The sequence below is a fragment of the Emydura macquarii genome, unplaced genomic scaffold (assembly GCF_026122565.2).
Source record: "Emydura macquarii macquarii isolate MOO-44397 ecotype Brisbane River unplaced genomic scaffold, CSIRO-AGI_Emac_v2 contig_920, whole genome shotgun sequence".
In the NCBI taxonomy this organism is placed as follows: domain Eukaryota; kingdom Metazoa; phylum Chordata; order Testudines; family Chelidae; genus Emydura; species Emydura macquarii.
This window is the reverse complement of record NW_027131057.1, coordinates 11,310-24,096: the sequence shown is the minus strand read 5'-3', so window position 1 is coordinate 24,096 and position 12,787 is coordinate 11,310. Positions and strand designations below refer to the sequence as shown.

The 12,787-nt window shown below is 48.9% G+C and overlaps 1 pseudogene; it reads left to right on the top strand.

Annotated features, from left to right (window-relative positions):
* The first annotated feature begins 9,908 nt into the window (after positions 1 to 9,908).
* On the top strand, positions 9,909 to 10,845 carry LOC137149948 (olfactory receptor 51G2-like; annotated as a pseudogene).
* Positions 10,846 to 12,787: the final 1,942 nt, after the last annotated feature.

Here is a 12,787-nt window from a genome sequence, read left to right as displayed (position 1 = left end):
ACCGGGAGTGGTGCCTGTTCTGTTTTATTGGATGAGTTTTGAATGGCTTGTTGGATGGATGTTATATCTTTCCAGAGGACATTCAAAACACACCAGCAATAATATGCTAGAACAATTAAAAATGTGCATAGCCAGTTGCCTGTAAAAGATTCTGTTATCTCCTCTTACATCTTTAAAATTACAGACTCAGATGTTAAAAGGAAATCAGAGGTAATCGGTCCTTCGGGGCCGGGACGGTGGCTTCCAGTGGTGTGAGCAGGGCCCGACCCTTTGTGGCTGTGACTTGCACACAAAATACAAATAGGAAAAAGAAACGCCTCTAAAATATATAGATTTCTGGTCTACATCGCTGGAAGGTCTGTCACAGGGGCCGTCTGTTTGTTCAGTGTCTAGCAGATGGGACTCTGGCACTGTCTCGACGTCAGTAGTTTCACAATCGTTGTAACGGGAGGGGGAGGCTGTGCACTTTGTTACATGTAAATTGAGCACATTGAATACATCAGGGGCTGCGGGCATCCTTCCGTCCCACCCCACAAGCTCACTCTGTGCCACCCTCCTCCGCCTTCATTTAAGGGAATTCATGCAACCCTCCCGCCCTCCCTCATACCAAGGGGTCTGTACCGTACACCCTCCCATTCTCCTCCCTCCCCACACTCTCAGTTCTACTGGAGAAATCTTCCAAAGGGTCGACATTTTAAACTGCTTTGGCTGGCCCGAGCTGAGATGAGGTAGTGGTTACGGTGAGCAGGCGTTACATGGCTGCCATCAACCACTGCTTCGATTTAGAGCCCATTATGGAGGTGGATGAAGCTGCTGGTTCTGCTAACCAGGTGCCAAGTACCCCTTGTATCCCCCTTTTCTCCTTTTCAGGGTCTCTGATTTCTGCCAAAATCTGCAGGGTTGCTCCCATTGGTGGGCAGAACATTCCCCGAAAGAGCGGACAAAGGGTGGGAGGGGAAACTGAGGCACGGAGCAGGGAAGTGACTTTCCCAAGGTCACCCAGCGGGTCAGTGGCAGAGCCGGGAACAGAACCCAGGTCTCCTGACTCTCAAGCAGCACAAGTGCCCTGACCACGCAGAGCGGGCTGGGTCCCCGGACGAAGCAGCACCGTGGGCCTCAAACGTGCCCTGACAGCCCCAGGGGCATGCCAGTAAAAGGCTCCAATCAGCCACCGCAGCTTCCTTGTTTCTCGCTCCCTCCCTCCAGGTCCTGGCCCCCTCAGAGACCTGGATCCCGGCGTCTGACCTGGCCTCCGCAGCTGCCCTCTCCTGGGGAGGCCTCTCCTTCTCCCGCGCGCCTTGCCCTGGATCAGACTGGGAAGGGGCTGTTGGGTTTCCCCTCTCCCACTCCAGCCTCCAGCCCCACCCTCTTCCCCTGTCCACTGTCGCCTCTGCGGGGCAGCACCGTGTCTGATGCTTCGCCCCTCTCTGCCTCCCTGTGGCTGTCCTCAGCTGCCTGCCTGGCCTTCCTCTCTGCACTCAGCCTCGGGCACGTCAGCCTCCATGCTGGTGAGCTCTTAGCTGCATGATCCCACAATTCCCCATTCTTCATTCGACCCCATGCCGCTTAGCTGTCTGCTCCGGTCTGCCTCTCCCTCCTCACAGACTCTCCACCTCTGCTCCACCCCACACCTGCCCCTCTGCCCCTGCCCCTCCCTTCAGCCCCTCCAACCATACCCACGCCCCCCAGACGCCATGTGCTGCCACTGCGCTGCTTGCTTCGCTGGTGCGTCCGAACCCGTCCCATGTCTGTCCAACCATCTCCACCTCTCGGTGCGTGCAGCGCCCTGCACCACGGGGCCCTCTTCTCGACGGGCCCTTCAGGACGGCATCCACAGAAGAGCTTCTTTGGCCCGTGCTCTGCAGGAGGTTGGGTCCAATGGGCACATCCGGCCTTAAACTCTACGAAACTCTGAAGCAGCCTCAGGAACTTACTTTTATTACTCCTGACTTTATATACCCCGAGTGCTAGGAAAACCCGCCCCATCGCTACCGAGAGCTCCCCTTTCACATTTGCATTGGCCTGCGATCAGCGAGTTAGGCTCACACAAACCTGACCACGGTGAATATCTGCTAAGTTAAGAAAATTCTTCTAATGGCTTTTCACCCTTTGTAGGAAAAATATGACAAGCGGCTGAGAGAGAAATCATGGGTCACCAGAGCCAGCTAGACAGAACAGAACCAAGGATTAGATGACTGGACTCTTGTTGGAAAAGTTATTAACATTTTAAATTGCAACATCAGCCTGGGTCATCTGGAGCCGCCGGGCTAATTCCAGCTCATTGACAGCTCCAGAGCCTGTCTTGGGAAGTAGGAGGACCCAGCTTGCAGGGAGATGTGTTGAGGTGCATGAAAGGCTGATGTATTTCATAGAACCCGAGGAGATGGGGGATGGGAGGGACCCCAGGAGGTATCTAGTCCAACCCCCTGCTCAGAGCAGGACCAACCCCAACTAAACCATCCCAGCCAGGGCTTTGTCAAGCTGGACCTTAAAAATCTCTAAGGATGGAGATTCCACCCCCTCCCTAGGTAACCTATTCCAGTGCTTCACCATTGATCATTTGATCAACGAGATAGAAACAAATAAAGTTTACTTCATTGCGGGTCATTGGGTGTAACTGAGATCAGAAATTGATCCTTTCACTGTGAACAGGCAACTGATCCCTGACGGGGAAAGGCCTGGGACGCACTGCAAGAGGGCAAATCCTCAAGCTGCAGCATGGGCCCCAATTCTGCAAAGAGTCCTGCACACAGGTGACATTCGACGTGTGCGTTATCGTGCAGGGTTGGGTGCTTCAGCGTTTGACTGACTCTTCACTCGGGCAAACTCCCTCTGACTTTAGATTTGGCCCCGTAAAAGGACTGAAGGGTTCCAGCAGCAGCAGCCTGGGGATGGGAACACATTGGGCAGCTTCATTAGTTTTTAAAGTCTCCGTGGTGATTAAATTGCAGCAGGAGGGATATTATAAACCTGCAGTGCTGCATTGACCCTGCAATGCACTACATAGGGGTTATCAAATCCTTCAGGCTTACAGAAAGGCATAACCTTGAAGACAGGCTCAAGAACGTAGAGCACTTTCAGAGGCAGAGGGGAGGCCTTTCACTGCAGCTGCGCACTGCCAGAGACTCAGTAAAGGTGTATTGGACTAAGCAGCCACCGGAAACACACGGGCACTCCTGGAAATTGAGAGGCAAGGAAAAAAAGCCACTTTCATTTGGATTTATTTCAGATGTGCTGCAGTGCAAGGCCTGTCCGTGCTGCCCAGGGTAACCAGGGTCCAACTCAGCCTGTTACATACATAATTCTGTGCCAGGCAGCAAGAGTTGGAGGGACATAGCCTGTGACCTGGGGTTGGCAAGGCTCCTGGTTTGCAAGTCCCAGGTTGCTAGGACAAGCTGGAAGATTCTAGGAACAGGTGGAAATGTTTATAGCTGAAATCACCGAAATGTGTTTCAGCCAAATCCTGACCAGCCCCCGGAATTTGAGATCTGGGTTCTTGCTGCTGCCCTTTTATTTCCCCACCTTAGTTCTTCTCTATCCTCTCTCTTTCGCTCTTTGCCTTCTTGGAATAGGGCTGGCACTGCCATGACCTGCCTCAGTTTCCCCATCTCAGGCTTCTGGAGATAAGCCACAAAGGATGCCTGTCCAGCAGCAGACTTGGGTTTGGGGTTTATTAACAGGACAGTTCAAAACAATCCTCAAAGTGAAAGCCCCAAATCAGCCCCTTCCAACCCGTTCTAGCTGCTGCCCTTCCACAGGCCGCTGCCTCCCTTGTCTAATTCTCAAGCTCTGGGAGATCCACAGGCAAACTCCTGCTGCGGCTCCCGTGTCTCCTGCTGCCTCCCTTGGGCCTGGCTTCCGGGCCCAAACCCGTCTCCTTGCTCAAGGGTCTCCTGCTCGCTACAATCTCTGCCACGGCTTCCTCCCTCTGGCTCCTGCTCCTCTTATAAAGCCCAGGTGCCCTCTGTCAGGTTCCACAGAAATGCTTTTACTGAGGAAGGAATCTATACTGCCTTAACAAAGATACAAGATGCCACTGCAAGATTACACCAGACTGAAACCTGAAGTCTGTGCAGCTGGTTTGGGAATTTGTTGGGAAATCTAGGTTCCAAAAGTGTTCAAGGGTTACTGTTGTTCCTTGCAATAATAATAGGAATATTATGTGCTGTTTGTGTTATTCAACTGTTGCTGTCAATGTATAGTAACTCAAACCCAGAAAGGTATAAAGACCAAAGAATTAAAACAGATGGTCCAACTGACGTACGCAGAAGTACTACAAGAGAAGGACGAAGACGAGGAAGTGAATAGATTAATGCAAATTAGACTATAGATGTGGTGCTACAAAGCACCAAAGGGGGGAATGTGGAAGCACAAAATCAAGGCCTGGTAGGCTTTACACTGAAATTAATGATGAAAATGTAAGTTAGAATGACTATAGATGGAAAAACCCGCTGAAAACTGTTGATTGCACTTTAAGCTGCTTTTCAAAACTAGTTGCTTTTGTAATTGCCCCCAGTTATTCTTGTAACAGATAAGGAGGTAGCCGTTAGACTTGTCTTGTAATGGAAAACTCCACTATGCGATCGGTATGTGAAGAGCTATCAAATATAAGCCATCCGTATTCGAACCTAGACGGAGTCCCTGCCAGCAGCACAGAAACTCCCCTATGGCCATAGCTCTCTGTGTGTGTGTCAGAATAAAGTTCTACTTGATCTACTTGATCTGACCCTAAATGAGAAGCTGCATATTCTTTTCCATGACAAGTGCCAGCATGCAGACCTGTGATCCTCGATCCAAATTTCCAACATCACAAAGATTGGGGGGAGCTGATCTGGGGTCGGGGTGGGTCGGGGTGGGTGCTGCTTAGGTCCGATATAGAGCTAGCAGAAGGCATTTGGAGCTGGGGTTGATTCACACTTATGTCTGTTAGGAATGTGTATTTCCTTGCTTCCCACAGGACATGGAAACAGTGTCTCTGCCCCTGATGGCCTGTGTGACCAAAGATGTCCAATAACTAATCTTCAGTACCTTTCTTTTCAGTGCTCAGCGTGAGATGCGGCCAGCAGCGCCAACTCTTGTGATTTGACTGGGAGTCTCGCACTATTTCCTATTTTTCTTTAAGCCCCAACTGATGGGATCCAGAAGCTGCATGGGAATCTCAGCTTTCAAATTTCTTCAAAAAGTTTTTATTTAAAAGTAAGTTGCACGAAAGCCAGAAAACATGATGCAGGTGGCTCAGAAACCAGAGGCAAATGAAAAAGAACCCCCAAATAGTATATTTTTAAATCTGGCTATTTTAAACCTATCCCATGATTCTTAACACATGTGACCCATAATTTTTGATGAGGCTTGCAATTCTTCAGATCAAATTTAAAAGATCTGCTCTAGTTGAGCCACAAGGCACTGGGCTCAGCCCCAGAATTCCCTGAGTAAAACTCTCTGGCCTGGGTCTTGCACAAGCTCAGTATAGATGATTGTGATGGATCGTTCTGAGCTAAATACAATTGAATGTGGATGCACAAAGTCTGACATCCCACAGATCACTGGCCAATGGAAAATGGTAGCCTTGAGCCTTCAGTGTCTCAGATTTCCTGCCTGTAATAATGCCAGTAGTTTTCTTGGCAGCGTACAAGGGGAAAAGGAATGTGTCTTCTATCCCGCAATGAGCTCTTGCAAACCTAATAGACCTAATACCTGACATACCAATATGAGGGCTTACAGCTGCCAGTAATGATGCAATGTACTGGGAAATATTTGCAGACTATATACCCCCTAGAGACAGTGAGGGACTGAGTCTGATAACACTCAGTGTGACACTGATAACTAGAATCGTTTTCATTGCGGGCTTCTGTAAAGGCAGCTGGACAATAGCATCACATCCCACGCACGTCAGTTTCCAACAACAGTAGCTTCTATGCTTCCACCTTCATCCTGACTGGACTCCCAGGTCTGAAATTAGCCCATGTCTGGCTGGCGATCCTTCTGTGCTCATTGTACCTGTTTTCTGTCCTCGGGAATTGTAACACTGGTTGTATCATTAAAGCTGAGGAAAGCCAGCAGGCCAAGTTTGAGTCGATGGATTTGTGAACCCATGAGTGAGTGGGGTTGCCAGTGGGTGCATGGGGTTGCAACACTGCTCAAGTTTTGGTTGACTGCTCCTCTATCAGGCTAGCAGAGAAGTGCTTCGCTGTTACCACACCCAGCTCTGGGTATGGTCCGGTAACACATTGAGGGAGGCTAGTTTTGAACAAGTGCTGATCTGGAAAACAGAGGATTTGATCCTCAGAGGAAAAATTTTGACCCACAGTAAAATGGATTCATGGTCCCCCCTTTATTCCTCAGGGAGAAGGAAAGGGACCTGCCCTACTAGAACAATCTGAGGGAAATTTCCAGGAAGGAGCTGAGTGGAATCTTCCTTCCCAGCCTGTACCCTGGGTTTGTAATGCAAGAAAGGGGGCTGCCAGGGAGAAATCTGACCCTACATAACTATTATTAGTCTATTTTACTGTATTGCAGCAAGATTGCATCTCTAAAATACCATCAGTACCACTCGGCCGTCTTCAAGGGAGCCCTGTGACTTCTCTGAGCCGTACGCACAGTGCTGACAGCCTGGATTGCAGGAATTGAGCCTCCGGCAGGTCTTGTGCTGCTGTCCATTATGGTGGCATAATCACACATCCCCTGTGATTGGGCTTTCTGCAGTTTGCCATTGGCTGTGAAGGGGTTAAAGCTGGCGTACACTGAACCAATCAGCTGAGGGTCCCAGGTGGCCAAATGGCCCCCAAGGAAATGGGCAAACACGCTTCATAAGGACACTTGCACCTGTCTGAGCAGACACTGCCTGCTGCCCGTGCAAGCTCTCCGCTGACTCCTTCTCTGTTAGGGTGCAGATCTCTGTTGGCAGCTGCTCCCCTTCTTGCAGGCATTGGGTACGTTGGCAGGTTTCTCTGTCTTTAAATCTTTCAAACGCCAAGGGAAGGGTAAAGGCTGCCAGCTGCTGACATGGGAAGATGTTTTATGCATCGGCTGCTGACTCTGCTGGGCTGTGGGTGTGACTCAGTGACGGGCTGGAGAGCAGGCAGCATTAGGTAGACGGGGAACCCTCCATTCCATTTGCCCATGGTCCCGGGAGGATCATTCTAGGTACACAGAAATCCCAGATTCAAAGGGAGCTTGGAGTGTGAAAACCCCGATGCCCTGAGTCAGGATTTCTCAATGGTCACATTTCCAGAGGTGCCATGTGCTCTGGGACTGAGAAGAGGCCATGGAATATCAGTGAGTAGTTCCCAAACCACCTCAGGCTTATTTGCTCCTGGAAATCAAATCAGCAAATCAATTTTCAAATACTTTTTTTCTGGCTTGATTGTGAACGTAAGAATTGAGAGCTGTGTTCCTCTGCAGTAACAGGTCATATAAGGCAAATGAAATTGTTCCATTTCTTGACTGGATGAGGGTTCCAGCAGTTCTGTCCTGTAAGACCCCTCACAGTTTCAGGCCTAACTGCTTCTCTGCGCCCTTCTCTGGTCTCTTAATGCTAGATGTCAGCCTTGTCCCTTTCCCTCTCCTGGGGTAGAACCTCACGATTATCCCACCCTCAGACTGGGCCCTGGGCTGCAGCTAACTGTGGGTCAACTGGGCTTGAATACTCATGCATTTCACTTTGAAATTCACTTCCCTAAAAACTCCATTGTAGCACTGTAACAGGTGCTGGGGTTACTCTGTACTACCAGTGGTTTTCAAACTGTGGTCCATGCATTCCAAGAAGTTTTCAGATTATCTGTTAGATTTCCAAAGGTATTCAAATCTTCATTTGAAATTTGGTAGGGATCTGGAAAGGAAAACAGTTGAAAACCACTGTGAGAGCCCAGGGAATAAATACTGTATATGCTGATCGCAAAGCCTGTACCACTCAGGATAAAGGCTGCAGATTGACATCACAGAACCTGAGGAGAACCTGTCAGCTACTAACCCAAGAATAGAGGAGTTACTAGCTGCAAAGGATTCCCAAGAGTTTTGTTTCCTAACAAGTGATTGAATGAGGGCAAAGAGGCTGCAACCTCTTCAACTTCTAAATAAATCTAGATGACACATGCTACATTTTGGTCCCCCTCTAACCTGAGAAATCATTTCTGAAAGAAGATCAGAGGAGAAAGAATGGGTTTACATGTGTGTGGTAAAGAACAGATGTATAAATGTTATGTTTATTGTAATACAATTTATTACAAACCAAACTTTCATTCCATGCATGTCTATGGAAAGCCAGCCACAGACGTGTTGGAATCTGTACAGGAAGGAACAGGGGTAACTTTACTACTTAATGACTTCAGCTTTAGAAAATATTTCAGAGGTATTCCAAATATTATTTGCAATAGGTTTGTGCTATTAATTCTTTGTTCAGTGAGCAGTTGTATGATACTGTCTCCTGCTAACTGTCCAGAAGCTGTTTCTAGCACGTACATTCAGAATCGTGCACACAATAACTCTGCTACACTTGTGCCAGACTTTCCAAAATGTCATGAGACAACAGAACTGCTTTCTATGTTTCAGTGAAGCATAGACATGAGGTGAAGGGAAACAGATTATAATAGTGGCTGTACGTAATTTACACCCATCACCTGTTACATGAGCGTGGCTGAAGTAACTTGCAACTCAACTGGATTTAGGTGCAAAACTAGTGTTTGCTTTATTCACTCCTTGGGACATCAGTCCCTCTCCCACCCCAATGAAGAAACTGTCTATGTTAGCTTGTAACTTGCCAGATATCTACAGAACCCCTTCACTGGGGAGTCATGGGGGTCCGGCGAGGCTAAAGAGAAGCCTGTAGGATGATCGACTTCTCTGGATCCAATCAATGCTAGCCTGGCAGAGCATTCATCTTCACCTGCAGGGATTCTTGGGTTAATGTTTGTTAAATGGAAGTGAATAGAGCCCAGTTATTATCGAATTTTCACATGTAGATCTGGTGTGATGCTGTTCCATTCAATGTTCCTGAACTCAGAACCCGGCCCTAAGAAATTATCCAATGTCCTGCAAAGAGGCAGTTGCTTAATTTGGGTTTTTCGGAGTGGAGAAAATAGATAAAATATATGAGTCAATGAAATATGTTTCTAAATAACATAAATGAAAGACAGAAAAATATAATGATCATTTTCACTATGCACATCTCTAGTGTAAAAACATGATACAATGGGCCACACTCAGAAGTGGAGGGCCAGAGAGGGTGTTCGAGTGAAAGTCAGAATTGCAAAATCACACAATGCTGAAAGAAGCTACAGAACTCATAGCCACAAGATATCAATGGGGTCAAGTCTGTAGTATGTTTCGAAGAGGGAAATGATGTTTATATGAGAAAACTGAAAATCCAATTACAGTAGTGGGATTTTTTTAAAAAGGGTTTTGGAGTGCTATTAAACTTCCTTATTTACACCATCAAATATGTCTAAATCAGGAGGAAACTTTCCCTGGGAGTAGGTTGTCTCACAGCTCTCTATTCCAGGGCTTCTTCTACCTTCCTCTGAAGCATCTCTTACTGGGCACCGGGTACTGGCCTAGATGGACTGTAGGTCTGGTGTAATCTGGCAATGCCTATCTTCCTCTCGGTCATTCCTATCTTCCATACCAGGTCAGATCAATGGTCTAGGAAGCCCAGTATCCACTCTTCTAACATTTAACAATGAGAAGTGATTCAGTGGGAATGAATAAAAGAAATAGTCATAGAGTGTGAATAGAACACGTAATCCTAAAGTGTAAATCAAGGGCTATGTTTTTGCTGATCTTTCTTGAGCTCCTAGAAGTCTCTAGACTTGCACTGAGAGCAGAATGATGTCTCGTTCAATATCATCTAGTCTCCTGTTACTTTTCCTTTCAGGAAGTAAAGTTGAAAACTCCTTGGGTCTGCCCAGTGCATCATGTCAGCTGTCAATGACACCAAATTCAAACCTGCAGTGATCCTTCTCACCGGAATACCTGGGCACGAAAACATCCATGTCTGGATTTCTATCCCCTTCTGCTTAATGTATGTTATTTCCATATTAGGAAATTCAGTCATTCTGTTCATTATAAAAACAGATCCAAACCCTCCATGAGCCCATGTACATTTTCCTTTCCATGTTGGCCGTCACAGACATTGGCATATCGCTATCCACCCTACCAACCATACTGAGCATATTCTGGTTTAACTCTAGGGAGATCAGCTTCGATGCCTGTTTTGCTCAGCTGTTCTTCATCCATTCACTTACATTCACTGAATCCTCTGTGCTCTTGTCAATGGCCTTTGACCGCTTTGTTGCAATCTGTAACCCGCTGAGATATGATTCCATCTTAACACCACCCAGAGTAGCCAAGATGGGACTGGGGTCTCTGCTAAGAGGGATGGGCGTTATACTCCCGCTCCCCATTCTCCTGAAACATTTCCAATACTGTCATGCCAATGTCCTCTCCCATTCCTACTGCCTGAACCAGGAGGTCATGAAGATGGCTTGTTCAGATATCAGAGCCCACAGCATCTACAGCTTCTTTGTAACACTCGCTTCACTGGGGTTGGATGTCCTGCTCATCTTCCTATCTTATGGGTTGATCCTCAAAACAGTGCTGGGCATTGCGTCCCACGCGGAGCGCCTCAAGGCCCTGAACACCTGCGTCTCTCACGTCTGTGTTGTCCTGCTCTTCTACACCCCAGAGATTGGCTTATCTGTGTTACACAGATTTGTGAAGAACTTTTCTCCCTTGGTTCAGACTGTCATGGGCAACGTCTATTTGCTGGTCCCACCCTTGATGAACCCAATCGTGTACAGCGTAAAAACCAAACCCATTCGTGCAAGGATAATCAAGGTATTTGTCAAGTGAAGGCTCATTTCATCACCCGGCTCCAGCGCTGATGACAAGTGAGACAAAAAACACAAGCCACCTATTCCATCCTAGACACTTCCAGAGGACATGAGAGGACATGAGCTCCTGATCCCCGTCACCAGCTGCTAAGGAAGAACAGTGTATTAGGGGAACAGGACCGAGGCAGGCAGCAGTATTTACAAAGACTCTGTGTTTATGTAGAGCCAGGGGATGGGTGGGATGTTATCACATAAAGAGCTGTATGGTTGTCTGCTCAGACCTCAGAATTGCTGTGGATACAGTCAGTACAGAGAAGGAACGTGGATGTTTTGTCACGGTACATGACCTGTCACTGTCCCGTCTCTAGTTAAACACCCAGGGGCCATGAGAAAAGCTGCAGAGCTGTTTTGCAGTCACAGTCCTGGCTCTAACTGAGCACTCTGGCTGCTGCGTGATCGAGGAGAGTGGCGCCAGCTGTGAGCGGGGCTATTCCAGGGGCACGGCTGCCCACCCTTCTCCTGCGACCTCCACCAGGCACCTGTGACTGAGTCATATCAGAGACAGGGGTAAAGCAGGAGCCTTAAGAGAAGCCATTCAGCAGCCCCTTGTACCCATGGATGGAGCTGCACAAAGCGCCTTCCAGCCCAGCGTACTGCCCCAAGCAGAGTAGAGCTGCCTGTGTGAGTGAGGGTTGCACACACGAGTCTGACAAGAGACTCAGGCTGAGATTCCCTCCCTGTCCTGTACCTTTGTTGTGCTGCCCCAGCCATGGAAAGGGCTGGAAAGGGGCCTCAGCTCCCCAAAAGAGGCACAACCAGCTCCTAGCCCAGCCCAGCCATTCAGTGGCCATTAGAGGGGTGTGTCGGGGATTCTTCCCTTTGAGGGAGATTCAACACCTGCTCAGTGGTGTAGCCCTTTATTGTTCCTGGGACTTTAGGAGCTGACCGAGGCCGAGCAGAGGCGGCTACGGGGAGAGAGGAAGATGGTCCCAGCTGGGGAATAGTTCCTGCTTTGGGAAATCCCAGCCTACTGCTGCTTTAAGGACCTGAGACTGAGGCATTGTAGTGCAGGGCAGGGCCTGGCTTCCCTCACTCCCTGCCACCCGCAGGAGCCATGGGAGCAGGGCCGGCTGCCTCTTCTCTCAGAACATGGCCACAGCAGCAGGGGAAGGACGGCTGCCCTTACTCAGCTGGGGGGGAAGGGACTGAGCTACCGAGGGGCCAGATGGGGAGGAGCCAGGAAATCTGCAGTGAGCCTGAACCAACACAGACCCCAGCAAGGAGGCGGGGGGTTCCTGGGCAATGGAGGAGGGTGGGTCGCAGGCTAAGAGTGCCTGTGTTTTGGAGAAAAAATATGACCCCACGCAGGGGGATCTTGTTTTCAGTCTTCCAGGCTGAGAGTAAGTTACTGCAAGGACTTTAGAGGGAGGGGCAGGGTGCCTGCAGGGTACCTCAGGCCATAAGGGGGCATGCTGGGGTGGCACCCATACGCAGCGGCTTGTACAGAGTGTGCTCTGCTCTTTGAAACCGTTGCCAATGGGCAGGTGTCAGCTCAGCCCCCAGGCTGCTCTAAACTCCATTCAGGCTTTTGAGGTACTGTCCAGAGAATCAAACCCCTGTAACTGGCTCCTTGCTATCCCCATTCTCCACAGCGCAGGGGGCAGCTCTAGGACAGCAGAAAATCCAGCCAGTCCAGCTTGGAGGCTGGTCCTCTGGTTTGGGCTCTGCTATGCAACTCAAGGTCCCAGGTCACACAGGGAGTCTGTGCCAGAGCTCGGAATTAAATGTGAGTTGCCTAAATCCTGGTGCCCTGCTTTACCCACAAGACACTCCTTCCTTTTCCCAGCCACAGGTCAGGAGCACAGGGTTACAACCTAGAAGTAAAAGATATCAAAACTCTTCTGCTTTTTGTGCTCATGTTGCACACAACTGTGCATTTTCCTGTCAGAAATTAAAACATC